Raw genomic sequence first — 27,691 nt, forward strand, 5'->3', positions numbered from 1 at the left:
GTGCGTGCGTGCGTGCGTGCGTGCGTGTGTGTGTGTGTGGGTGTGTAGGCAACACCTGTGAAAAGCCATAACAGTTTAAAAGGGCTTAGAGATAAGCTCTAAATTTTTCAATCCTGTTTGAGTGGACTTCGCCTCCAAAGGTGATTGTGGTGTTTCGGCACATGGTTACATTCGGCGTCGTCGACAAGAATGGAACACGACATGATATGATCAGGAATGGCATTATGGCCACTGAATCATTTTCGTGCTGTTCCCCTTCCACGAATCTGGGTGGGACCTAAGCTTGGCGGGTCCATGGTTCGGACCCGGCGAAGCCGGCGGACGGTGCGCCATTAAGCCGGGTATTCGGCTCTTCTTCTTCCAGGCGAAGCCGGCTACCCGGCGAAGCGGGTATTCATCTAGTATGTATATATATATATATATATATATACGGGACTTCCACTAAATTGCGGTCCACTATATCGCAAATTCGGCTATATTGCGAAGACCTCTTGGACCCTGAAAAAAACAGGACCAACCTTTAACTCACTCCCTACGAACCACTGCGGTCCCATGCACACCACTTCCCCACGAACCACTGCGATAGCAGTTTTTGATCTTTGGATTTTTTTAGCTCAATGACGTCAATTTTTGTACGAAAATAGAGAGGCTGGCTCTCAAGTTTAACCAATTGTCTGCAAATTACCAAGCTAGTTTCACTTCTGTCTGCTGTAGAACGATGACGCGAGGTTTGATTTCGTACTCGCTGGCTTTGTGCAAATTTGCATAACAACAATGGCGTCTACCAGTACGACACGTGCTGAAACACTGCCACGTGCTGAAACACCGCTATCGCAGTGATTCGTGGGGAAGTGGTGTGCATGGGACCACTGCGATAGCAGTGGTTCGTAGTGAGTGAGAAAACCACGCGAATTTGAAGTGATGGCCCTGCGTTCAGCGTAATTTTGATGCCAGAAAAAGGGTTATTTATACCCCCCACCTAAATCAGCTATTTTCTAAGTAAAACACTTGAAACTTTGCACTGAAGGGCATCAACATATCAAGTTTCAAATATCTGTGTTGAGTACTTCTTTAGTAATGATTTTTTTACCAACTAATACAAATGGCCAGTATACAGTGGAAAGCATAGGAAAAATCGCACAGTAGGGAGTGAGTTAAAAAAATTGTTTGTTGTTTGTTTGCTTAACGCCCAGCCGACCACGAAGGGCCATATCAGGGCGGTCTTTAAAAAAATGTTTAAAAAGATAAAATAGAATAGTTGGTCCGGTTTCAACTTTATCTCTAAGTCACTGTCAACATATTATGTAGAAACCTAATTACCCAAACTTACTCATGAGTTCAGCAGTCAACGACTTAAAACTGCGAAACCCAGACCTCCCTTCTTCTCCATGGCAATGCCAGTCTCCACAAAATAACGGCCGTAACTCCATTCCTTAAAGCCTAAATAATCCCATATTTGCCTCACATACTCTTCAGACCTGAATTTACTCCTTGTGATTATGGTTATTTCCTCTATGAAAACAAGACTTAGCGTCAAGGAGTTTTACTATTTCCAAGACATCAAAAAAGCTGACAAAACAGAGATTAAAACCAACCCCAAATAAGGCCATCTTAAGGCTTCTACTTTGCTCAGGAACTTGCGACTTTGCATCGATGTAGGCCATAGGAGGAGAGTATTTCTAAAGGCTACTGTAATTTGAGCCTGATACGCCAAACAGTCTCCGCGAAAATCAAAAATTTTATAAGTAAATTTTCATTTGATTAATATACTTACCCGAATCACATATATATAGCATTGACGCAGTCTAGGATGCTAAGATCTGAAAAGGCTACCCGTCTTAAACAATTTTAAAGGGAAGCAACCCCACCACAAAAAGTGTAAACGTAGCCATGGTAATGACCACACACCCAGGGAGTTACCTCCGCTACTCAACACGTGGTCAATATCATACGACTTTTTCAGCTCTGAGGAGAAGGTTGTTGATTTTTTTTGGCTCTCTCGTGGTTGTGCTGTTTGGTGTTTGTTGACACCCACCGGCCACTTACCCGTCTTACTTGCCTTCTGCTTCGTTAGTTGGTGAGCTCTTTCCTTTTTGGTCATTATTTTGACAAGAATGTTGCTGTAGTTGCTGACTTTTCGTCCGTTTTTGGACTTGTAAATTTTTCAGTAACTCATTGTTTGGCCGCCATTTTTGTTGGTCAGCATGGCTGACAGCGATAAAATGTGGCAAGGCCGATGTAATGGTGAGGTAAACCTTATATTACCTCCTTACTTGCCTTCTGCTTTGTTAGTTGGTAAGCTCTTTCCTTTTTGGTCATTAGTTTGACAGGAATTTCGTTGTAATTGCTGACTTTTTGTCGAAGCTGCGACGGAGGTTACTTCCAGATACTTTCCGGGGGGTACATCGCTTGTGGGAATGATACATTTCATATTTGCAATTTCTTTCTTATTTCAGTAAGTATGATATGTCTTGACTATGATCTAACAAAATAACAAGATTTAGTTGGCTACACTCATAGAATTTTTGAATTTCGCTTAGAGGGTGAAATGCAGGTGAGCTATTTTGCCACGTCAATGACGTTTTTTCAAGCTCAAGTTAAGTACCCTAAGCTATTTTTACCTTAACATTTTTCACGTTTGTCATGTTTGGGGAAATCTCTGCACAAATTTGAGTTAATAAAAGCATCATAAATATGGCTTTTATGGCAAATAATGTCTGATTTTGTGTGCGAATGTCGTCAGTGACGCTGGAATCTCCCTATACTGTCATTTTACCTTCCATGAAAATTAAAAATGACGCGTTTTACCATATATAACAAACATAAATTGCAGTCAAAGAGTGTACTAAAAGTGATTATAGAGCATTTCTTTCTTTATTTGGTGTTTAACGTCGTTTTCAACCACGAAAGTTATATCGCGACGGGGAAAGGGGGGAGATGGGATAGAGCCACTTGTCAATTGTTTCTTGTTCACAAAAGCACTAATCAAAAATGTCCTCCAGGGGCTTGCAACGTAGTACAATATATTACCTTACTGGGAGAATGCAAGTTTCCAGTACAAAGGACTTAACATTTCTTACATACTGCTTGACTAAAATCTTTACAAAAATTGACTATATTCTATACAAGAATAAAAAGATCTAGAGAAACATAATCCGTTAGTCGCCTCTTACGACATGCTGATTATAGAGCATCCCCCGGGCAGCTTGCGCACAAATCAAAAATCAACAGCCTCACTGCTTTTGGCAGTGGTAGCAATTTTTGGCTGAATTAATTTTGTAGGAAATAGAGAAAACTGAAATTAGACAGATACATGTATCAGTCACTAGGATTGCCAAGAACGGCCTATAATAGATAATGTGCAAGAATAGTACTGTCGAGGTAAGTGTTATATTGACAGTCACATTAAAAGGCAGGGGTGCTTCATTTGATGAATCAATGGTTATAAATACACAAAATGTTTAGCAGAGCCCTGATACATGTATTATCATACACATGCTGGTATCATTCTATTTAGTTTAGGTACAAAAAGTGTCAAAATACTGTTTTTACAGAGTTTTATATACTTTTGGGATGTACTTCACTTACTAAGTACATGTACAAAATAAGGACACTTTAATTTGTGTTTGATGCAAATTATATGTCATCCATGGTATATATTAGCATGCTTTCTGAAAAGAAAAATACTGTACCTCAATTTTTGCTTTCAGATCACGATTTTCCCGTTTAAGTGCCTCGTATTCTTCCCTCAGGTTTTGGGACGTGCCTTCAGTATTCTGAATGGAAACAAACAGCAAGCCAAGAACATGAAGTAGGGGCATATATATGGAATCTTGGGGTGATGATGTATGAGTTTTAACCAATGCCAAGATCTATTTACGAAACATAACATTGTACAGGTGCATGCAAGTGTTTTTACCAGCATGGTTTGGAGAAAGAAGCTGAATTCCAACTAGAGAAGACAAACAAATATGTCTCAATTTTTTAAAATGTGTCAACATCATTTTGAAGTAACTGTTGACCATACATTTGCAATTTGACTTTGAGATGTGGGACGGTCATGAACTTGGTTGCAGTGTACTAGCTGTCATGTTTACACACACACATACACACACAGTTGCAGTTTACTGTCATTAAGTAACCAACACACACATCCACACACACACATTAGAGCAGAACAACTTAAACTCAAATTTCAAAGAAAATTTACTAATGGCGTAATGCTCGCTCCCCGATGAGTGAAGCACATTTGACATTGTGGCATGTTAACCAACCAGTGAAATCCGAATGTCCTAACTCGATGGAAAGCATAACAAATTTTTTCCTGAATCATCTTTCCGCTCACAGAAATGTTTCTTTGCCAGTTGCATCGCTAAACCAGTCCCATACACGATCGTTGAAGTCTCCGTACAGGCACCTCTCTTTGAGTACTTTCGTTTTGCTATCCTTCTTGCCATCTCGATAACACTTCATCTTTATCCTTGACGATACACATGATTTGCGTCTTCCCAACTCCTAAGGAAGTCGCGATTGCCATTTTGCTCGATAACTTTAGCTCTTTACTCAAGAGTCAGCGCTTTTCTCTTTCTTTCACCAATCTTCATTTGTCAACAAGTCGTCCGAAAACTGCGAGTGTGTGAGAATTTTTTTCTTTCCATCTTGCGATAGTTGGACGAACGGAGGCCGCCATGTTGTGTTTTCATCTGCTCGAAAAATGCGCTCAGTCGTAAATCGTCCCAAAACGCTCAGTCGTAAGTCGCGTTTTGGGTTGAGTCATCTACTGGGGGCTCCGTGTATATGGTCAAGAGTACAGAATAGTGTCCAGTCTCTGTGACATGAGCATGACAAATATAATTTTGTCATAAAACAATCTTTTTTACTTAAATTGGAGCATATAGTTATCTTGATACTTCCTACCAAAAGAAATTTCAAATGGGCTATTTACTGAGTAGTATTTGAAGAAAATGTATTTGGTTTGCATGTAACGGTAACACCGTGACCCTTTCAATCAACATCAACTTAAAACAAATCCAGTTTAATTCCAGGTCTTTATTTAACTTTAACAGCCTGCTACAAGTGTACTTTCAATGATTAAATCATAACAACAGTGTTCTAGTCTGATACAGTATTGAAAACTGCATGTAACTGTTGCATGTACGTAACTTTACACAAAGCAGAACATTTGACTCACAATGTTAAAAAAGTAACATATTTAAGTAAAATAAACAAACAAAAAGTCTTCAAATATGTTAAGCCTTATCTTTATATTTAATTGTAAGAAGAAAAAGTTCATTTTTCCAATTTCTGAATTATGTTATAATGTACCATGCATTTACAACATCAGGCGTTCCTAATTTCAATGTAAAATGACTAAGTAAATGTACTGTATTAAAGGCTCCTACATTGTCAAGGTATGAAATACTTCAGTTAAAGTATTAATTAAGGTTAAAGTATCCCAACAATTGTTTTACTCGTTTTAATGTATAAAATAGAAAACCTAGCAATACATGCATGTAACATAACACTGTGACCTATCCTTTTTCTTACCCATTTTTCACCAGAAAAAGAAATCCATCCAGAATTAAATGTTCTACAAGTAAATACATAGATATAAACATATTTCACATCCAAAAATGTGAGTCCAAGTGATAAAGGGAAAGAATAAATAACAAGAAAAGACGTATGCAAGTAACTTTACACCAACTAGTGCTATTTGAAGGTGAAATAATTGTTATACAGCCTCTTAATCACTTAAATCGTACTAGTAATTGAAGAAAACATTCTCTTAATATTGAATGACCTATTGAGTGCTTAAGACAGTGAAATAATTGAATTTAAGTGGATTCAGAGCCAGTTTTAGGCAACAAACAAACTATCCCGAATAAGGGAAAGGCAAACATATCCATTCAACTTTTGTTATTACTTCAGCTACACCTTAGTAATCAAAAGAGAAATAATCAAACAAAACAGCAAATGTTAGACAAAACATTGGGCAACAACCAAAAATGTCCTACCAACCAAACTTTGCTACCAACCAGCCTTTCCTATCTTTCAGATTGTAACTAGACAACAGCACAACATGAACTCAAAAACAAACATGAAGCTGCTAACCACAGATGTGGCACTGACAGATGGAATAGAAGAGCCTCTGCATACATGAAAATCAATGACAGTTTTGAAATATTAACAAAACAGCGTTCCACCCACTCGTATTATTTTTTATTGTTTTTTTTTATTATGGAGGGAATGCATCTAGGCTGGTTGACCTCATGCTAAACAAATACATGACAACAGTACAGCTTCAGAAATCTTAGTGCATGGGAACAAAGGGCCACACATAGAAGTCCGTTTGCTTTCACGCTGTTTCTTCAGGAAATGTACTTCTGCACCATCACCAATGAGGGCTTGAATCTGCAACACAAAATAACAAGAAATTCCGAGGTGATATTCAAAGCGTACCAGTTCCACATAACTAATCTCATGAAAATCATCAATTTGATTGAATTAAACATAAATTACCATGCATGTTAATATATTCGTGTACATTTAAACAAAAACTAGTATCATCGGTACTAAAACAAACAAAAAAAATAAATCCCCAGTGCCTCAATTCTCACAATTTCTTCCTGAATGTATTGAAGTCCTTGTACTCTTACCCCTGGAAATGCAGGTCACAGTATTGTCAGCTGAGTCCACACCACTCTGTTCTGCAAACTTCACTGGATGTTGTCTCAGTTGATAGTGTCCAGGGAAGGAAGAAAATTTAAAAATAATTAAATGCTGGACCGATGAAACAAACTTTTTTGTGTCCTGAAATAGCATTCCTAATGCTGTTGATCATGTGTGTGTTATGTTACATTGTGATTCAAACACATACTGTTAAAACTCATCCTAATACATAATTATTCACTCTTAGTCTGAAAACACTCACCTTCTTTGTGAATTTTTGTTTTTACCGAGTCAAGTTACATTCAAGCAATAGATTAAGTGGGTTTTTTGTTTGTTTGTTGACCTGCATTAAACCATATCTTGGTTGTTAAGCAGCCTTAAAAAAAAAAGCATCCACAGAAAAGAAAGAAAAGATAATAAACTATGTTGACGGCAATTTTTACTCATACATGTAACTTAACACCGAATAATCCCTTAGTCTATGATTATGTTTGTGTTATGTGACATTCAAACACATGTTTAAAAAAAATGCTTGTACTAAATGATCCACTCTTTGAACATTATAGTGTGCAATTAGTGTGCACAAAAATGTGAAATTCTTCAAGATACGTTTGAAAGTAACTTTACACAAAACCTATGGTGTCATGTTACATGCAAACACCTTTAATCTATTTTGAAGCATTAAACAGTTTGAAAAGCAAAATTGTTGACTGTTTCCATCCAGTCACCTTTCAAAGTGGGATTGAACCAGTCAATGAAATCCTGAGTTCATCTTAGCAATGCCATTTGAAAATGTCAGTATGACTGCAGGTACATAACATGCATTTGTCGTGTTAAGTTACTTGCATGCACGTTTTTACTGCATGTAACATAATGCACAATTATAATTCAAATGTTACCATGAAGCAAACAATTCATTTGTATTAAAAAGCTCCTATTCAATAGATTTTGCTATACCAAACTTGTGTGATGAAAAATACATGAGTGTAACTTAACACCACTCTTTATGGAGTAAAGTTACATACAAACACATATATCACTAAAACATCCCTTGTGCAGGCGAAAACACAAACTGAAGTTAAAGATCGCCATTCAAAACGCATCATCTTGAAAAATCAGACAGGTACTTGCAGATTCAGTTTCCATCAACAAGGTGATAGTTAGCATGTAACTTTACACGGGCATGTTGTCACTGTGATTGCGTTAGGTTACGTACGAACAGAACATTCAAACTTGGGTTTAAGATCGTACCAGGGCCATCCACATTCATCGAGAATGCAAATGTTCAGATTATTGCATATTTGATTTCCTTTAAAATTTCCCCGATCTAAAATGAATGCAGCACTTGCTTGTACGTAACGTTAACGATATGTACTTTCGTGTTAAGTTACATTCACGCGTCAAGATGGTAAAAAAATGGTAAGTCGTAACAATTTTTTTTAATCCTTCGAGATCTCACAACACTACGTCCAAAATTGGTCTTCTCGCTAAAAACCATGTAAAAATCATTCTCCTAAAGCAAACACATTCACGCATGTAACATTAAAAACAGTAACACCAAAAGTAAGCATGGTCACTCACAAACATGTGCTCATAACAAATCAACAAACATTTTCCACAATTACAAATGCGACTAAGATAACCCCTGCTAACACTGTTTTCACGTTCATGCCGTTGTTCATAAAAATGATAATGTATTTTGGTCACTTTACTTGCATTTCATGTCTTTCACTGACAAAACTGCATGAACGTAACCATAAACAGCAAAACTTACCTCATGCTTTTTCGCCACAATGATCCATCAATGCTTCGACCAAAACAGCATGTGATCAGCTCTTTTGTAAACAATATTCAAAATGGCCGCCGCTTACGCAAAATCTCGTTCACGTCCTAGTGAGGGATCGTTTTTTGTTGCATGCGCGTAACATAACATTTACGCGGTTTTCAATTATTTTTCCCTTGGACTGCTATGTAGAGTGGAATCAAGAAACCGCTTAAAGTCCTATGCCGAAATGAAGGCAGCGACAGAAGCTTTAAAATCATGCTGTTTCCCACCTACGCGAGACTTCCAACTCGTTGTTAAAATGAAGACGAACTCGGTACGAAAAACTAACGCGACGGTTACGCGCAAACAGCCGTCCTTTGAACGCAATTATACACATCGCCGGTCATTCGTTCGTCCTGACAGTAAACCTGCATTGAACTGTTTTGTCTTTCATAACATGATATGATTGATTCAGTTTCAAATTGTCTCTGGTAAAGCGAACATGCAGCTTCAAAGTGTAGTGTGTGAATTGTGTCACGTTTCGCGTTTCGCCGACAACCGACTTTTTCGAACTAATCCACAGATATTTAACTCAACAGACACAGATTTGAACACAAGAAGACATGCATATTGAAATCAACTTATTTTGAACAGATTAGAACAGGTTTGATTGAGGTGCATGTAGAATGGTTGCCTTTACAAGGCTAGTTTTGTGACCAACTCGTGATACAGGCACTCGACGCTCTGTTGTACTCTTGACCATATAGTAAAATGCATCCGTGGTGGCAAAATCAGTCGTAACAAGTCGCGTGAAGCAATAAACACATTTAGTCAAGCTATCGACATAAAAGGAACAGATTAACACACACAAAAACAGTCATCGCCGAGACTATATTAAGATAGTCTCAACTAACCACACGGAAAAACCGAGACTAGTCACACTCGTCTCCGCGTAGCGCGTGAACGCAGTACTAAATGTTTTCTTATTTTCTTTCATTCTGAGCATATTTTTATAGTAAACATGACATGTATATGCTTTTGAAATCAGGAGCAATTGAGGAATACGATGCAATTAGTTTTAAATCTGCAAGTGAAAATTTCAAATTTTAGAAATAAATTTTCCTTTAATTAATACTTACCCAACTCACAAATAGCAATTAACTCTAGTTCAGTGCTGGTAACGCTGTACGCGTCCCCTTGGTAACAAGGAAGGCGCCTCTAAAAAAAGAGTGACAGAGACCCGTAAGGGTGTCAAAGCCAGCCCGGAAACGAGGCCCCTTCCGTATGTGTGCGCATAAGCCGCCAACTTATCATTCGAAACGAAGCCCAACTCACTCTTTTTTAGACCCCAGTACCCACCACAGCGGGGAGGTGGGAGGGAATAAACGTTGTGAGTTGGGTAAGTATTAATTAAATGAAAATTTATTTCTAAAATTTGAAATTAAATTACATCCATTACCCAACTCACAAATAGCAGATTGCTACTATAGGTGGCGGGACTTACCAAAATTCAATGAAGAATGACTTGTCCTGCGGCTACCATGGCAGGTAGCGCAAAACTGCCATCCTGACGCAGAGAGGAGATGTCCCTAAGGTAATAGTTCACGAAAACATCCTCAGATCTCCAATAGGCTGCCTCCAAAACTTCGGCCAAGCGGCCTGAACGGAGCACAGCCACCGAGGAGGCCCACGCCCTAGCCTCATGAGTCCTTGCTGAAGTCATGGGAAGAACAGCCCTAACTTCGCCAGACTGAATATGCCACCAGGCGTAAGCATGCCTGATCAACGTGGAGACCCACTTGGTTAAAGTCACTTTCGCGATGTCTTTACTCCTTGCCGTATTAAGCGAAATGAAAAGCAATTTTTGACTTTCAGAACGAATGGACTGAGTTCGAGACAGGTAACTGCTAAGCGTTCTAACCGGACAGTTAACGATGTCTGGATCTCCAGAAGCAAGAATGTTGCTCAAGGCAGGAATGTTAATGACAGGCGAAATTTGGCCAGGTTTCTGATTTTTAGCTAAAAACTCTGGCCTGAATTTGAGCGAAATAGAACCATCTTTTCCGGTTGAGATATCCTTAGCTAAGCCGGAAAAGGCATGAACTTCACTACCTCTACGAGATGTAGCAAGCAAAGTAAGAAAAACTGCCTTGCGCGTCAGATTAACCAAACTGGCTGAATGAATAGGTTCGAACTCGTTAGAAGCCAAGTAACGCAAAACAAGTAACAAATCCCAGGCAGGGAGAGGAGATTTCTCGCGCGCGGCCTTAAGAGAGGCACCCTTAATAACGCTGGAGATGACCCCATCCAGAGAAATCTTATGACCCAGTTGTCGTAACGTTGAAGAAATAGCGGACCTTCGCACACGAAGGGAAGATGCTGACCCCCCCTGCCCTGCTAGCCAAGCCAAATGATTGGCTACCTGCATAGACCTAGGTGCCAAGGGCTTAACTCTGTTCAGCTCACACCATTTAACCCAGGAGGCCCAGTGAGACGAGTAGACCGAACTGGTCGACTTCCTATGAGCATGATTCACAAAGTCTACCGTGGCCGAAGAGGCCCCTGCCTTAAGCAAAGAGCTTCTGACAGTATCCAACCGTGATGGTTTAACGCCTGAGGGTTCTCGTGATGAATGCCTGACCTGGGTTGCAAGAGTTCTCCCTTTCTTACTGCGATGGGGATAGGCGGTCGAACCGCCAGTCGCAGCAAGTCCGGGAACCAGTGCTGGCTTGGCCAAAATGGGGCAACCAGAACCAGCGCTGGTCTCTCCAAGTCGACCTTCCTGAGAACTTTGCCCAACAGACAAAACGGAGGGAAGGCGTAAGCTGTCAGATTGGACCAGTCCATTTCCAGAGCGTTCACGCCCCACGCCAGAGGATCCGGGAAGGGGGAAACAAACAGAGGAAGCCTCGCTGAATAACGAGTCGCAAACAAGTCGATTTGCGGCTTCTGTATCTGTACCCAAAGTCGGTGCAGGGACTGATGAGACAGGGTCCACTCTGAATGGACCACCTTGTCCCCCCTGCTCAGTGCGTCCGCCAGGACGTTCAAGCTTCCCTTCAGAAAGATGGCTGACAGCAGAATATGATGCGAAACGCACCACTTTAGGATGAGGCACGCCCTGTCTGAGAGACTGCGGGATCTCGTTCCGCCCTGCCTGTTCACATAAGCCGCAACTGTCATGTTGTCGGTGTGCAGTCTGACATGACTGTTCTGAACGAAAGGCAGAAAAGCTTGGAGCGCCAACGAAACAGCCTCCAACTCCAGCGCGTTGATGTGACGTGAAGGTTGAGACAAGTCCCACACCCCCGACGCCACATGCTCCCCCAGGTGAGCTCCCCACCCCATCAGAGAAGCATCGGTGAAAAGCTCGTTCTCTGGAGACGGGCGAACTATCGGAACTCCCTGTAAAACCCAGGGGAGGAGCCAGACCTGCGTGGTCTCGAAAAACCAGGTCTCCAGCGAAACCTGAGTGTCCCAACCCTGGGTAGACTGATCCCACCGAGACTGAAGGGCAGCCAGAAAAGGCCTTTTGTGCACCCTGCCCAGTGGGATAAGAGTAGCCATAGACTCCATCTGGCCAAGTACCGATGTCAAAACCCGTACACTGGCCAGATTCTCTCCGTGAAGCGCACGAAGCAAGTCTTGAAGCTTGGACACCCTCTTCTGAGACGGGCGGACAGTCCAACTGAGAGTGTGGAACTCCATCCCTAAGTAAGTGAAATTCTGTGATGGAATCAGTTCCGACTTGCCCAGGTTTACGGAGAATCCGAGCTGAGCGGCCTGCCTGAGGACCTTGCGAGTATGAACATGGCACAGATCCCTGTCCTGATTGAGAATCAGCCAGTCGTCCAAGTAGGCTCGCAGACGAATGCCCTCCTTTCTCAGCAGAGAGCAAAGTTGTCGCACCACGATGGTGAAGATCCATGGTGCGAGAGAAAGGCCAAACGGGAGAGCCCTGAACTGATATGCCTTTTCGCCCCAGCGGAAGCGCAACCACTTTCTGTCTGTTACATGCATCAAGACGTGAAAGTATGCATCTGTGAGGTCCACTGAGGTAGCCCAATCGCCTGGGCGAAGTGCCTCTCGCACCGAGGTCGGCGTCTCCATAGTGAACTTCACAGTTCGGAGATACTTGTTCAGAGTAGATAGATCCAGCACCGGTCTCCAAGCCCCCGAGGCTTTTGGCACAACGAAAAGTCTGCCGTAAAACCCCGGGGACCGAAGGTCCAACACCTCCTCTATCGCCCCTTTCAAAAGAAGGGCTGAAACCTCTCCTTGAACTGCGGCTCTCGCCTCTGGATCTCTTGGAGGTTTGCATGGCGGGATTATCCTGGTCAGAGGTGCTTTTTCTCCTGACCAGAGAAGTCGGAACCCCGAACGAACTATCCCAGTAACCCACTTGCTGTCCACCAGCTGCAGCCAGGAAGTGAGGGCCCTGGACGGGCCGCCCGCTACAACCAGTGCGGGGGCTACCGGGATAGCCTGCTCGGGGGAGCTTCATTGGGGGTGAGGCTTACGCCCCGACCCCCTAGAGGCGCCAAAAGATTGGCCCCTCTTCGGGTACGGAGCACCGCGACCCCTACTCGAAGAAGCAAAGGATTGTTTGTGAGTCTTGCCACCACCAGACGAAGCAGTCTGAGGCTTGGCAGAGGACTGTGATTGCGTGTGTGGTTTGTTCTGGGGCTTAGAAAACCCGTGAGAAGCGAGACGGGCTATCGCTAGGTCCCTAGCATCCTGGGTCTCCCTCTGCAGCGCATCAAGAGATGCCTGACCCAACAGGGACCCTTCCGAGAAAGGAGAAACCTTTAAACTCTCGATCGTGGATTTGTTGGTAATCCTAGAACCTGTCAAGAACGCTGTCCTTCTTGAATGCACGGCATGCGCATAAAGGTTAGCGGAGATCACCATCTGTTCTCTAGTGACCTTCGCCAGCGTGGCAAAAAGAGTACTCACATCAAGTGCAGACGCTTCAAAACGAAATTCAAACGGGTCCAACGACGAAGCAATAGACCTAGAAAGGGCCCGCTGCAACGATTCTGACACTGAGGCCAGCTCAAGCTGAGCTCTCCCTGCTTCCTCCAAAGCCAAAAGAGAGGCTTCGGAATACGGGACAACTCTGTTGTTGCCGTAGCCATCCTCCCTCAAAGAAGCCAATTCCGGGGAAACCGGAAGCACAGTAGCGGGCAAAGCAAACGTCTCGACCAAACTGATAGGGCGAGGGGTGAGCCTAAGTTTCTGAATCCCAGAAACAGCCCTCTCCCCCGCTTTAGCCAACCAAGGCAACACATCCTCTGGTGCCTCTCCGTGTTGAGCCAACAACGGCACCGCAGGAGTATTCCTTCCCTTGAACACATGTGCCAAGACATAAGCAACCGATGACGACTCCCGAAACCGGAACTGATCCTTCGGACTCTTGGAGGACCGAAAATCGTCAAAGGCGGACAGCGGTGGTGGAAGTCTCTGCTTGCTTCGCACCACCCCTTCCGGAAAGTACTTAAAAGCCGTCTCAGCTGCCGACGCCACTGCGCTCGACAGCTTAAACGGCACGTTAAGTTGGGTGTCATCCACAGCCGTGGAAGCACCCTCATCCATCTCTTCAGCCTGCTCGCCATCGCAGTCAGGCAGGTGAACCCCAGAGAGACTCTCCTGGTCAGCTCCGGAGACACCATCATCTTCCTGCCCCCAGGGCGGAAGGGGAAATGATCGACCCGACTCTGAGTGAGAGTGGTATGACAAATCCCTACGAACAACAGGGCTCCTAGCCTCTACCGAAAGCGCTCGATGCGGATTAACGGCGGGGGTTTCGGTGCTTTCGCCGCGAACACGGTCTACTCGCTCCTGTTTTCGCACACCACTGGCACCGGAGAACCCGGCACCATGTGGTGAGGACATACCTTCAAAGAGCCCATGCTCAGACAAAGAGTGCACAAGACGTCCATCGCCCTGCTGCGACGCATGAACATCAGCCCGGACCACCAAAGTAGCAGCCACAGCTGCACCTGTGAGAGAGGAAGCTGAAACGGAAGAACGTAACTCTGCTTTCGTCGCCGTCAAATCTGCGGCCAAAGTCGAAACCTGTGAACTAATAGTCAGAAGCAAAGACGCAATATCGGAGGGCAAAAACCCTGAATCGCCAGGGGCCCCCGACAACAAAGCATGTTTATCCACATTCGAAACATTTTTGTCACAAGGCGTGACCTTGTCCTTTTCAACGGACAAAATGGCGGACGAAGTTTTGTCAACAACTTTCGGACATTTATCAATCCCCGACCCAGAAGAAGAAGCGGCCTTTCCAGCACTCTCCCTTCTAGAAGAAGACTTAGACGAAGCTAAACTAGCAGTAGGAGAAGTAGTAGCCGAAGCCTGTCTCGAACTAGTCTTAGGCTTGACGCTATCCGCCATGGTAAAGCAAACTCACGAAAAAATATTTCTTCAAGAAAATTTCATAAGTTCACAAAGTTACAAAAACAAGAAATCTCTCACCCAATAACGGCAAGGATGCAGACCCAGCTAGGCGGCAGACCAAGGGGTAGAAGCCAAAGTCAAAAGACCAAGCAACAAGACTGAAAACAGTCGGAGCGTACAGTAAAGCGACCAGTCCTGTTGGGCGCTGAGTTGAGAATGATAAGTTGGCGGCTTATGCGCACGCATACGGAAGGGGCCTCGTTTCCGGGCTGGCTTTGACACCCTTACGGGTCTCTGTCACTCTTTTTTTAGAGGCGCCTTCCTTGTTACCAAGGGGACGCGTACAGCGTTACCAGCACTGAACTAGAGTTAATTGCTATTTGTGAGTTGGGTAATGGATGTAATTTAATTTGATTTTAATGACAAGTTTAATGAGCAAACTAATTAACTAAATTTTACGCTGCCCAGCTAAAATTCAATCCAATAGCCCGGACTTTGTTGAAAATTGCTTGACCAAAATTTCAATTAATTTGATTGAAAAATGAGGGCGTGACAGTGGGGTCTCAACTTTCACAAACAGCTGGATATAACGTCATCAAATATATTTATCGAAAAAATGAAGAAAAAAAATCTCGGGAAGTCTCATGTGAAATTTCATGAAGATGGGTCCAGTAGTTTTCTCTGAATCGATGTACACACACACACACACTCACACACACACACACACACACACACACACACACACACACACACACACACACACATCACAACCCTCATCTTGATTCCCCGTCTATGTTAAAACATTTAGTCAAAACTTGACTAAATTTAAAAAGGGAGTAGTCATAAAAAGGGGGGTCAGGGTAAGGGGGAGTACCACTGTATATTAGCATGCTTTCTTAAAAGGAAAATACTGTACCTCAATTTTTGCTTTCAGATCACGATTTTCCCGTTTAAGTGCCTCGTATCCTTCCCTCCGGTTTTGGGTGCCTTCAGTATTCTGAATGGAAACAAACATCAAGCCAAGAACATGAAGTAGGGGCATATATATGGAATCTTGGGGCGATTATGTATGAGTTTAGCATTGCTGAGATCTATTACAGGCCCCCATTTTCCCCCCGACTCGGGTACAACAAAGAGGGTTTGAATAGAACGCTCCAGTGTCTGGATTCTGCACCACTACTGTGGCCTCTTTGGTTAAAAGCACTCTTATATCTGTACGTAGAGCGTTTGCTTTCAGAGGGTCTGTGGACTGGTATACTTTTATATCAATCATTGTTTTATTAAATTAATTGTTTGGTTATTTTTTCCTTATTTGTTGGTGTATATATATATATATATATGATAATTTTACCTGTTCACGGCGCGAAAGAGTATCCATTTTGTTCGAACTTTGAAATTACGTCACCAGCGACGAATACGTCACAACAAGATACGTAGTTCCATAATTAGTTAGAATCTCAGAAACGGAAACACATACCAATGATCTAACAAGGCCATTTTCTAGACCAATCCTTTCTCAACCGACACCCAACTGGCCATTTTTCTCAAACGGTCTCATACAGGCCTGCAGGAGCTCGTGACATCAGCTATACCTTGTATGGCCCTCGTGAAGGCTCGGAGAGTCTTCAGGGGTCTCTACCCGTGTTTCCGCGGCTGTTTCTTGAAATCCGAGAACAGGCTGAACTAGCATGGGGAGATTTCAAGAAAATAGGGTGGATGCAACCAGCAGCAGGGCTCCCTTTGGTGCCAAGAAATCTGTTGTCGCAAAGGCAGTATAGACAGGTGCGTTGTCATGTTACAGCATAAGCCCTCGAATACCCGTGTTTGGACGGTGTTTGTGCCAAGCCTCGATTATTTTCGACCATCAGTGGTGGACACAGCAGTCAGACGTGACTGTATGCCTGTCCTCAAGAGTCACAGTGTTTAAATGCCTTGATCTAGCGACGAAAGATGCAAACAATTGTTTAGGGCTTCTTGTTATTTTAATTTGGCAGGGGTTGGGTCACCTGGTTAAACACCCGAACAGACGACAGTTGTTTGGTTTCAGAGTGGAGCTAATTCATCCAGGTTTTGTCACCCCTGACGATATTCCATGTTGATTTGGACAAGCCATTGCTGATTATTTTTTCAAGTATTGTCAGGCAACACTCTGCCCTACCCCTCTTTTTCACGTCACTAGGTTCATGTGGTACCCAACCGGCAAATCGCTTTGGGGCCATTAAAGGACCATAACAGGCTCTTTTTAAGGTCAGCTAAAGCAGTTGGGGTTGATTTAATGATATAGGTAAGCATCTAAAGATGCAAAAACCGAACAGTAAATCACAGGTTTTGTGTTGCATCAGTCTAATTTTACACAAAATGCATGCTCAAAAAGCGGCCAAATTCGTCTGCTACGCGAGACTTCAAAATCCCCGCGGCGGCAAGCCGTTGGCTGTGACGTCACATGCAGGCATCGGAAGCGAAAGTAGCGACGCTCGGTCTGCGTCTTTGCTGCAGCCGTGGATGCGCGCGTACTCCCGACATCATGCCGAGAGAGTGTGCTGCTGCCGTATGTTCGGAGTTGCAAAAAAAAAACTCGGGCTTGAGTTTTCATTTGTTTCCATCCGACTCAAGGCTCAAGCGGGCTGTGAAAATGAATCGGCTGGACCCAAAAACAAAGAAACAACAACAACAACAACAACAACAACACTACTATTGTTGAGAAACCAGCGAAACTACATCAACAATAACAACAACAACAACAACAACAACCTCAACAACTACAAACACAACAGCATTGTTGAGAAACCAGCGAAACTGTATCAACAATAACAAAAATAACAACAACCACAACACAGTACAACATTGGGCAACAACTACAACAACAACGACGACAACAACACTGAAAACAACTCAAAAACCAAGAACAACTACCATGTCAACAACACCACCAACAACAGCTTTACACGATAAACAGTAGGTGGAACACGATTGATTTGACACGTAACAACCTAAATGATTTCATCTACAACGACGACAACAACATCGACTCAAATTCGAGAACATAATACGTCTTCAACAACATAACCAACAACAAATCCGATAGAACTTCAACTACAATCTCAACAGTGATCATGGGCTGCCTAATCTATTTGCCGAGTCTGGCAGACACTGACTTCCACCCTTGAGAGAGAATGGTTTTTCCTCGTAAACTTTGTGCCTCAAACCTGACTAAGAGGATACAACTCTGCATTAATCCCCGATTATGAACCCAGATAGATGGGACACTTCCATCTCAACTCGGACGCCGCAATACTTTCTTTCTTTCTTTCTTTCTTTATTTGGTGTTTAACGTCGTTTTCAACCATTCAAGGTTATATCGCGACGGGGAAAGGGGGGAGATGGGATAGGGAAAAGGGGGGAGATTGTTCACAAAAGCACTAATCAAAAAAATTGCTCCAGGGGCTTGCAACGCAGTACAATATATGACCTTACTGGGAGAATGCAAGTTTCCAGTACAAAGGACTAAGTTAACATTTCTTACATACTGCTTGACTAAATTCTTTACAAACATTGACTAAATTCTATACAAGAAACACTTAACAAGGGTAAAAGGAGAAACAGAACCGTTAGTCGCCTCTTACGACATGCTGGGGAGCATCGGGTAAATTCTTTCTCGTCCCAACCAATATTGGACTCCCCCTAACCCGCAGTAAGAACGATCTCCAGCAACAGACGCTGATGCGATACAGCTATCTGCTCGCTCATAAGCCATTCCCCCAGCCTGTATGTCTACACAGTGACACCAATTAAACCTCCAACTGAGCTGTTAACCCGTGATTTGTAAAAATGTAAAAAATATTTTACAAATTACGTCGAACCTAAAACAGCGATTTGTAAAAATGTTAAAACATTTTTTTTTTAAAATCATTTCTCTATTCAGCCCATTGTCTCATCGCTGGGAAATTCGGATCGCTTCCTCCCAGTGGAAAGCTTACAGCAACAGAGTCGCGCTACCCCAAAGTCAAGGGATCCATTATAGATTTGTTTTTCTTTCTTTTTTCATTTCTTTATTGTCATATATCGCTGGCGAATTCGGATCGCTTCCTCCCAGTGAAAAGCTAGTAGCAACAAGAGTCGCGCTTGTGGTCCAAGTTGTGGTATGTGTCCATGTTGTGGAATGTGTCCAAGTTGTGGTATGTGTCCATGTTGTGGAATGTGTCCATGTTGTGGAATGTGTCCAAGTTGTGGTATGTGTCCATGTTGTGGAATGTGTCCAAGTTGTGGTATGTGTCCATGTTGTGGAATGTGTCCATGTTGTGGAATGTGTCCAAGATGTGGTATGTGTCCAAGATGTGGAATGTGTCCATGTTGTGGTATGTGTCCAAGATGTGGAATGTGTCCAAGTTGTGGTATATTGTGTCCAAGATGTGGTATGTGTCCAAGTTGTGGTATTGTGTCCAAGTTGTTGTATATTGTGTCCAAGATGTGGTAATGTGATTATGTGTCCAAGATGTGGTAATGTACGTGTCCAAGATGTGGTAATGTGTCCAAGTTGTGGTATGTGTCCAAGTTGTGGTATGGGATGTGTCCAAGTTGTGGTATGTGTCCAAGATGTGGTATGTGTCCAAAACATGGTAATGTGTTGAAGTTGTGGTATGTGTCCAAGTTGTGGAATGTGATGGGACAATAAAGAAATGAAAAAAAATCTAATAGATTCATTGACTTTGGGGTAGCGCGACTCTGTTGTTGCTAGCTTTCCACTGGGAGGAAGCGACCCGAATTTCCCAGCAATGGGACAATAATGAAAAGAAAAGAAAATCCCATAGATCCCTTGACGTTGGGGTAGCGCGACTTTGTTGCTGCTAGCTTTCCACTGGGAGGAAGTGACCCGAATTTTCCAGCGATGGGACAATCTAGTAATGAAAAAAAAAATCTAAACATAAACAGTCGCGCTACCCCAAAGTCAAGGGATTTTGTATTTGTGCCTTGACTTTGGAGATGACAAGAAAATATCGGGAGCATTAACGTGATTTGTTAAAGAAAATACTAATCACGGGGCGCGCAGACCCTTGATTTTAACCCCCAGGCTCAAAACTGTAAGGTTCAGCAGCTAAAGTTGCTTCACTGTTTGTGACGTCATCGGAATTTTACCAGAGACTATAGAGTATACAGAGACGCGTCATCCTTCTTTGCGCTGCGGTGCGAAATTGAGACCGGCCAGCCCAGCGCGGGAAAAGAGCCACACCCTGCCGCACAAGGAAACTCGCGTTTCGCGGCTGCTGTCGGCTGTGTTTATATCACGGTTATATTAACATACTGTCTGTTCTGTCCGGCTGACAGTGCTGCAAAAAGTAACTGGATGAAAAAATATGTTTGTTTGTGAACATCCTTTTTAAATGACCATAAAAACACCGCAGAAATGGTATAGATTAAAATTAAATCACATTTTCTTGGGCAATATTCGCTGGATCGCTGTAGTTATGCAAACATGATTCAAGTCAGTCTCAGTCTTTTCACGACCTAACCGTCGTTATTTTTGTGTGTTTTAATCAAATACAAATACACACTGAATACATGGTCAGTTAAGCCTGAGAAAATATGTCAGGAATAAATCGTTTAACGAAATAGTTCCCGGTTAAATCGGTAACTAAGGCATTTAGTCAATTTGGTGTCGTCCCAGCACATCGAAACTGAAATGGGTTGTCAATTACACGGAGCTAAGAAGTTATCATGAAAGGAAAACTGTAATTCTTGTGACCAAACCGGCTGACTTTAAAGAATCTCGATCGATCGATGATTTTCTTATTTCTTTTCAGTTGCTTCTTTCTTGTTCAGAAAGCTCTCTCTATCTCTCTCTCTGTCTCTCTCTCTCTCTCTCTCTCTCTCTCTCTCTCTCTCTCTCTCTCTCTCTCTCTCTCTCTCTCTTATTATGGCAAGATTCCGAGGTGGAATAACAGAACTATTTGTGCACGTTAATCGATATAAGAGATACGATGCGGATATGTTGTTATGCCCCTTTTTTCCAGGGAAAGTAAAGAAGATGAGTTTTATTTTGTGCTTTGTTGCCCCGCACTTCGTGATTTGCGATGCCAGTTTATTCCTGCTAAGTTTTATAGAAACCCAAGTTTACACAAGTTTTCTATGCTTTTGGCATCTGTGAATGAAGGTATTGTTCGAAAGTTGTCAGCTTATCACGGTGTACAAAGCATTTCGGCTACGTAGTGTTGTTATGTCTTAGTTCATGTAAGCCTACGGTATATTTTATTTGAAATGTAATGTCTTAGTTCGTGTATGAACTATGATTCATTTCCTTTGATTTGTGTGCAAATGTCATTATGTCATTGTATATATGTTCACGCCCGTCATTTACAATCAAAATATTAATCATGATAAATGATACTAACGTTCGCAGCTGCAAGCCGTTGTAGATCTACTCTATAACTCCGCGACGGCCGTGTCAATCAAACGAGATGGTTATGTCTACCCTAATCGATCACCGACCGTATTGCCACTAGATCAGTCTATCAGTTCCAGACTTGGCATGCCGAAATGAGATAAAGTAGAGGAGAAATAAATCTTATACATGTGAAACTAGTACCAACATGCACAGCTTGGACTGGTTTGAGGCTGTAGTGTGTACATTGTGTGTTTTCACTGTTCCGGTAGAATAGATCTACACGCAGTTCGACGCTACAACTTTTACTGATTTTCCAACATTTAACGAGAGAAAAATTGAAGAAACAATCCTCACCTACTCTCTTCCTTGGGAAATTTGAACATCCTCAAGCCTTTGGCATGTGCGTTTGAGCAATTGATGGCCGAACACCATGCCCCACTGCGTTTTCGCGTTGGCGCAACCATGCTTGTGCAGCACGATATCACCACTGCTGTGGAAAGAGAAAGTAGGTGGTTCCATGTTTCCGCGTGGTGGCGCCACTGGGCTTCCGGTCTCACTTTTCAGCACCGTATGGAGCGTCTCTGTATACTCTATAGTCTCTGAATTTACTCAGAATTCACCACTTCCGTATTCTCGCGGACGTTCGCGATACAATGGCCGCCAGATCGGAACGCGAAAACGCCTCGCTTCAGCCACGAAATTCGTCGGATTATGGCCCAAAACGATTCCGAAATAAACTAAACCCTGTGAGGGAAGGTGAGAAAGCAATTTCCTACGGCATGCATATGCCTGGTTAACCTAAGTCACACCAAAACGCAAATGAACGCGTTTTTGACACCAAAAAAAAAGCCTGTTGGGGTCCTTTAATATTTGTGTAAGATCTGTTCAAATGCAGAGCTTTTAATGCCAAGGGCATAGTGCATCTCCCCGATTATAATTAAGTGATCTTCTCTTATTATCTGTTCAACAGCGCCAATGTTTTCGAGGATAACGAATGAAATGAGTAGACCAGGGTAGGTATCATTATCGAGGCTCCGTCTACCCGGTTTCAAATTGCTGTACCAGTTTTACACCACGGCTCTACAAAGAGCGTTCATCGTAAAACATTTCATCACACTTTCATGCAAATCGGCCTCTTTTAACCCTTATTTTGTAGTTATTGTAAGTTATGGCTCCGAAATCGCGAATTTGAGCTGCATGACGCAATCTCATACATTGCGCGGTGAGTATCTTCCCGAGTCGACCATATAAAAACGAAATAACTCTCGAACTTCATTTTTTGTGTCAAGCCTCACGATAGTCTATTTATTGACGGCATGGTTTTGTATTTAACGCCATATTGCCAGGAGCCTGGATTCTAAATAATAATGGAACAGCCCTCGGAGGTATACCTTTGACGTAATAACTTTGGAATTCGCACGTGTACCGATTTGACGCCGACTACAAGCAGCGACTTTTTTTTTTTTTAAATCGCATTGCGGCTTATAAAAAGATGCGGCTAAAACGTTACCTAAACTTGAATAGCATTCACCTAATGGAAGTCGCCCAGCGGATTTTCATTTCGCTCGATTAACAATTACCGGTACTTTATTAGCTCTGTACTCGAGACTCGGCGCTTTTCTCTTTCTTTCGCGAATCTTCGTTTGTGAACAAGTCGTCGTGACAAGATAGCGTACAGAGAAACACCAGATGTATCAGGATCTCGCGCGTGCGAGATTTCGTTTTTTTGTGTCTCGCGATAGTTGGAGGAGCGAGAGCCGCCATGTTGTGTTTTCGTCTGCTCGAAATGTGCGCAAAAGTCGTAAATCATCACAAAAAAATCTTATTCCGGGCGGGACTACATGTGTGTGTTGGTTACAAATTGTGTGATATTTTCTTCAAATTTTTTCACTTTTCTTCTTTGTTTCACTTGTTTATTCTCGGAGCCGATTTCGCCAAATACCGTACTTTCGTTTGCCTGGTTATTTTGATTGATCGACACCATCTGATTATATTCTTTTCGGCGGCGGCTAATATAGTGACGCGGCCTATACGTGGCTCGTCACAATTTTTTTTTTTTAAAGTCGGGGGTGCGGCTTATAAAACGGTGCGTCTTGTAATCCGTCAAATACGGTACATGTTTTTTGATTACAATCAAAACGAAAGTAGATCTAAGCTTGAATGTAAATTTTATCTTTGAAATATTTGCTTTGTGATTCGTAACTAAAATAACCATGGTATTGTGTTGCTTAGTAATTGATGCATGAATTGGCGTCTCGCAGAATTACACGCCCCTGAGGAAGGCCTGGCAACAGGTCGAAAATTTGGGCTGCCACTTGAAATTCTTTGTTTGGCTTTTCTTTTCCTTGATTTTGTTATATATATATATGTATATATATATATATATATATACTAGAATGAATACCCGCTTCGCCGGGTAGCCGGCTTCGCCGGGAAGAAGTACTTAGAGCAGTACGACGGCTTCGCCGGCTTCGCCGGGTCCGAACAATGGACCCGCCAAGCTTAGGTCCCTCCCAGATTCGTGGAATGGGAACAGCACGAAAATGATTCAGTGGCCATAATGCCATTCCTGACCATATCGAGTCCTTAGAGCCGTACGCCGGCTTCGCCGGGTCCGAACAATGGACCCGCCAAGCTTAGGTCCCTCCCAGATTCGTGGAATGGGAACAGCACGAAAATGATTCAGTGGCCATAATGCCATTCCTGATCATATCGAGTCCCATCCTTGTCGACGAATGTAACCGTGTTAATCACCTTTGGAGGCGAACTCCACTCAAACAGGACTGAGCAAGTTATGGCTTCTCAAAGGAAGGCCAGTACATAAAATTACGTTAAAATTAATATTAAAAGTCCTACGGTAAAATTACACAAAAGCCGCCAGACCACATCACAAACAGAACTGAACAATGCACAGGTGTTGCTTACATAGAGACACACACACTCACACACACACACACAAAAACACAGAGAAGCCGTATCTATAGAGAGATAGATGACAGTGTATTTTTCGCGTGGCTATAAATTGATTCGACCTTTGCACTTTTACAGTGAGGATAATTTACGGGTCCAATTTACGTTCTGTACACTGCGTTGACCTTCTAAAAATAATAACAGTAACAGAACGCCGGGAATATCCGAAGACGCTCAGCGCAGTGGACAGCGCAGTGTAGTAACTTACAACTGAACGGGAAAGCCACACGAAGGAAGGGAGATAAACGCCAAACACTGGAGAAGATAAGGAAGAGTTACTTATAATGGTGAAATGAACACAAAAACGAAAATGAGTTCAGCGCTGCGCGCTGAGAGCACGTGTTGAAATATCTCATCGATGATATTGTGTCCGGGGTGTAGCTGAATACGGTGTCCAAATTTGAAAAAGATCCACCGAGAACTTTGGCGTTGTGATGTGGTGTAGCGGCTATGGTGTGTCGGTATGGGGGCCCGGGTAAGCTGAGGTGGAACCAAAATAGCTGAGGTGGAACCAAAATCGGTTCCGCGCTGCGCGCTGAGAGCACGTGTTGAAATATCGACCAGGTTGTGTCGTGTCCCGGGTCTACCTGAATATGCCCACCAAATTTGAAGCAGATCCATCGAGAACTTTGGCCGTGCATGGCGAATACACAAATACACAAACACACAAATACACAGATACACAAACGCACAGATACACAAACACACAGACACACAGACACAAGTCGTATATATATATAGATATACTAGATGAATACCCGCTTCGCCGGGTAGCCGGCTTCGCCGGGAAGAAGTAGAGCCGAATACCCGGCTTGAGTGGCGCACCGTACACCGGGTGAGTGGCGCACCGTACGCGATCGACGCCACACGAAGGAAAACTTCTAAAAATAGTAACGGGAATATGGATTGAGCGTTGTGGACAGTGACCTTCTAAAAATAGTAACGGGAATATGGATTGACGCCACACGAAGGAAGGGAGATAAACGCAAAACACTGGAGAAGATAAGGAAGAGTTACTGGGAATGGATCTGGGAAGATAAACAAAAAAACCAAAATCGGTTCAGCGCTGCGCGCTGAGAGCACGTGTTGAAAATTCTCATCGACCAGGTTGCGTCCGGGGTTTACCTGAATATGCCCACCAAATTTTAAGCAGATCCATCGAGAACTTTGGCCGTGCATCGGGAACACACACACACACACACACACACACGCACACACACACACACAGACAAACAGACACAAGTCGTATATATATATATAGATAGAAGATGTTTAGCGTACATGTATTACACCCTTAAAATGATATATGAGCCTTTAAATTTAAAAAAACCTTCTCCATCTACACATACAGTCTAAATTAGTTATAAACTCAGCAATCTTGCCAGCATATATATCAGATATTTTTGATTAAAAAATAAACCAACCATTTAAAGTGTGAAAACACACACACACACACACACACACGTGTGCGTATGCACAATACACGACACACAAACCGACACACACACAGAGGAGTCACCTGTTCAGAATCAGGTTCAGGATCACAACCACTGTCAGGTGAGAGGTCATGTACAGGTTCTTTTCCATCAGCACCCCCTGGGTTTGACAACTCGAAGTGCTCTTGACTAGTATCCTGCACAATGCAGCAGGAGAGTAACAAATTGACAACATAAACTGTCTCTCTCTATATATACCTCTCAGAGGTTTCATGATCGAAACTGTTAATTCAAAAAACTTGTTCAGGTACTTTGACAAAACCAGTTAAACTTCACATAATGATTCTGATTTCTATGGTGTTAAAAGTACCTAAACAAGTTTTTTGAATTAACAGTTTCGATCATGAAACCTCTGAGAGATAGAGTTTATGTTGTCAATTTTTTTACTCTCTTGCTTTGAACATCCAACCCTCGCCCTAAGATAGGGTCATCAGGAACAGAAACAATATAATCAAAGAACTATCACAGCAAACTTACACATTATAACTGTCTATGTACAGATACAAATTTAAAAATAATTGTCGTAAGTGCATTTTCAGTACAATTGTCAATGATAAAAAGTGTCAATTATTAACATAACTTAATTTAGATCTGCATTTTATTACATTTTGTTTATAATTTACATACATTCTAAATGAATTGATAAACAATTCAGCACTTGTTTAGTTGCATTATGTGTGACATATAATTGTTTTTTGAAGCTGTATGTGTTTGTTTCATATTTAAGATAAATTCGCAGTGAGTTCCATAGGACAGCATGACCCCAATAAAGAAGGCTTGATTTGAAAGAGAGAGAGTAAGCGATTGGGGGGGGGGGGGGGGGGACCAAAAGATCCCTCAGGTGTAATCTGGAAGGGTGACAGTACCGGATGTTTCACCAGCTCACTTTTTTTTTACAACTCTCAAGTTCTGTTAACATTTCACTGCATTCCTGGGTCAGGTTCTGTCCTAAACTCCGATGAGTGTTAAAGTTTGAAGAAATGCATCATTGCATGAGCGATACATTAAAATGTGAAATTGAGCGTCGTGCTCTTTTGACACATAAATTTGGCACTTTTTTCTCTTGTCTAGTGAAAATGCATGCATGCTGACTATTAGGCTCAGACCGCGAAAGCAGGAAACAATCCATTCTAACAGAAGATAGCACTAATTGTACTGAATTTTTTTTCTCTTTAAGTGCTATATAAAAGTTGCTTTTTACATTTAGTCAAGTTTTGACTAAATGTGTTAACATAGATGGGGGAATCGAGACGAGGGTCGTGGTGTATGTGTGTGTGTGTGCGTGTGTGTGTGTGTGTGTGTCTGTCTGTGTGTGTGTGTAGAGCGATTCAGACTAAACTACTGGACCGATCTTTATGAAATTTGACATGAGAGTTCCTGGGTATGAAATCCCCGAACGTTTTTTTCATTTTTTTTATAAATGTCTTTGATGACGTCATATCCGGCTTTTCGTGAAAGTTGAGGCGGCACTGTCACGCCCTCATTTTTCAACCAAAACAATCTAAAGTTGAGAAAAAGTTGGTTCAAAGTCTGTCATGTCAACAGCACTTTATACAACCCAGCCTAGCCTTTGAAAAGAAATGTCTTAATCGGGGTGTTGTAAAAGTGGAAAAAAAAGATGACAAGCACATAAATTTATACTCATGTCGAGCTAGGGAGACATGCAAAATGTTCAATTTCATGCATTTACCTGCCATTCTACAACAATAAAAACATAATAAAAATAGTGCATTACCGGTAGGGATGGAGGAACTCCAGGTCTAGTTTCAGGGCCCAAACCTCTGCCTGGTGTCACCCTAGCAGGTTGGCTGTTAAAGCTGGTTGGTGCTGGTAGTGGGACCACCTTGCTGTTCTTGTCGCGACCATCAACCTACACAACGAGGCAAGTAAACACAAATACTTTGAAAACAAGTTACTCTCTAGCATACTGCCATCACACTTAAGTCTTCTAAAATCATTTGCACAGAACACTTATTGCTTTAAATCTAAAAGTGTGAAAAGTAG

The 27,691-nt window shown here is 42.5% G+C and overlaps 3 long non-coding RNA genes across 3 annotated transcripts in view; all 3 read right to left on the reverse strand.

Annotated features, from left to right (window-relative positions):
* Positions 1-27,691, reverse strand: part of LOC138973372 (uncharacterized) — an 88,761-nt gene that overhangs the window by 35,453 nt on the left and 25,617 nt on the right. The gene's annotated exons all lie outside the window — the stretch shown is intronic.
* LOC138973365 (uncharacterized) lies at positions 3,699-27,561 on the reverse strand. The gene is made up of 4 exons (XR_011457990.1): positions 27,423-27,561; positions 25,711-25,824; positions 15,759-15,839; positions 3,699-3,776 (listed from the first exon to the last, which is right to left on the reverse strand). It is a non-coding gene; the product is annotated as an uncharacterized lncRNA (long non-coding RNA).
* Positions 5,035-8,483, reverse strand: LOC138973364 (uncharacterized). Its single transcript, XR_011457989.1, has 2 exons — positions 6,657-8,483; positions 5,035-6,411 (listed from the first exon to the last, which is right to left on the reverse strand). It is a non-coding gene; the product is annotated as an uncharacterized lncRNA (long non-coding RNA).

This window comes from Littorina saxatilis, linkage group LG8 (genome assembly GCF_037325665.1).
Source record: "Littorina saxatilis isolate snail1 linkage group LG8, US_GU_Lsax_2.0, whole genome shotgun sequence".
NCBI lineage: Eukaryota > Metazoa > Mollusca > Gastropoda > Littorinimorpha > Littorinidae > Littorina > Littorina saxatilis.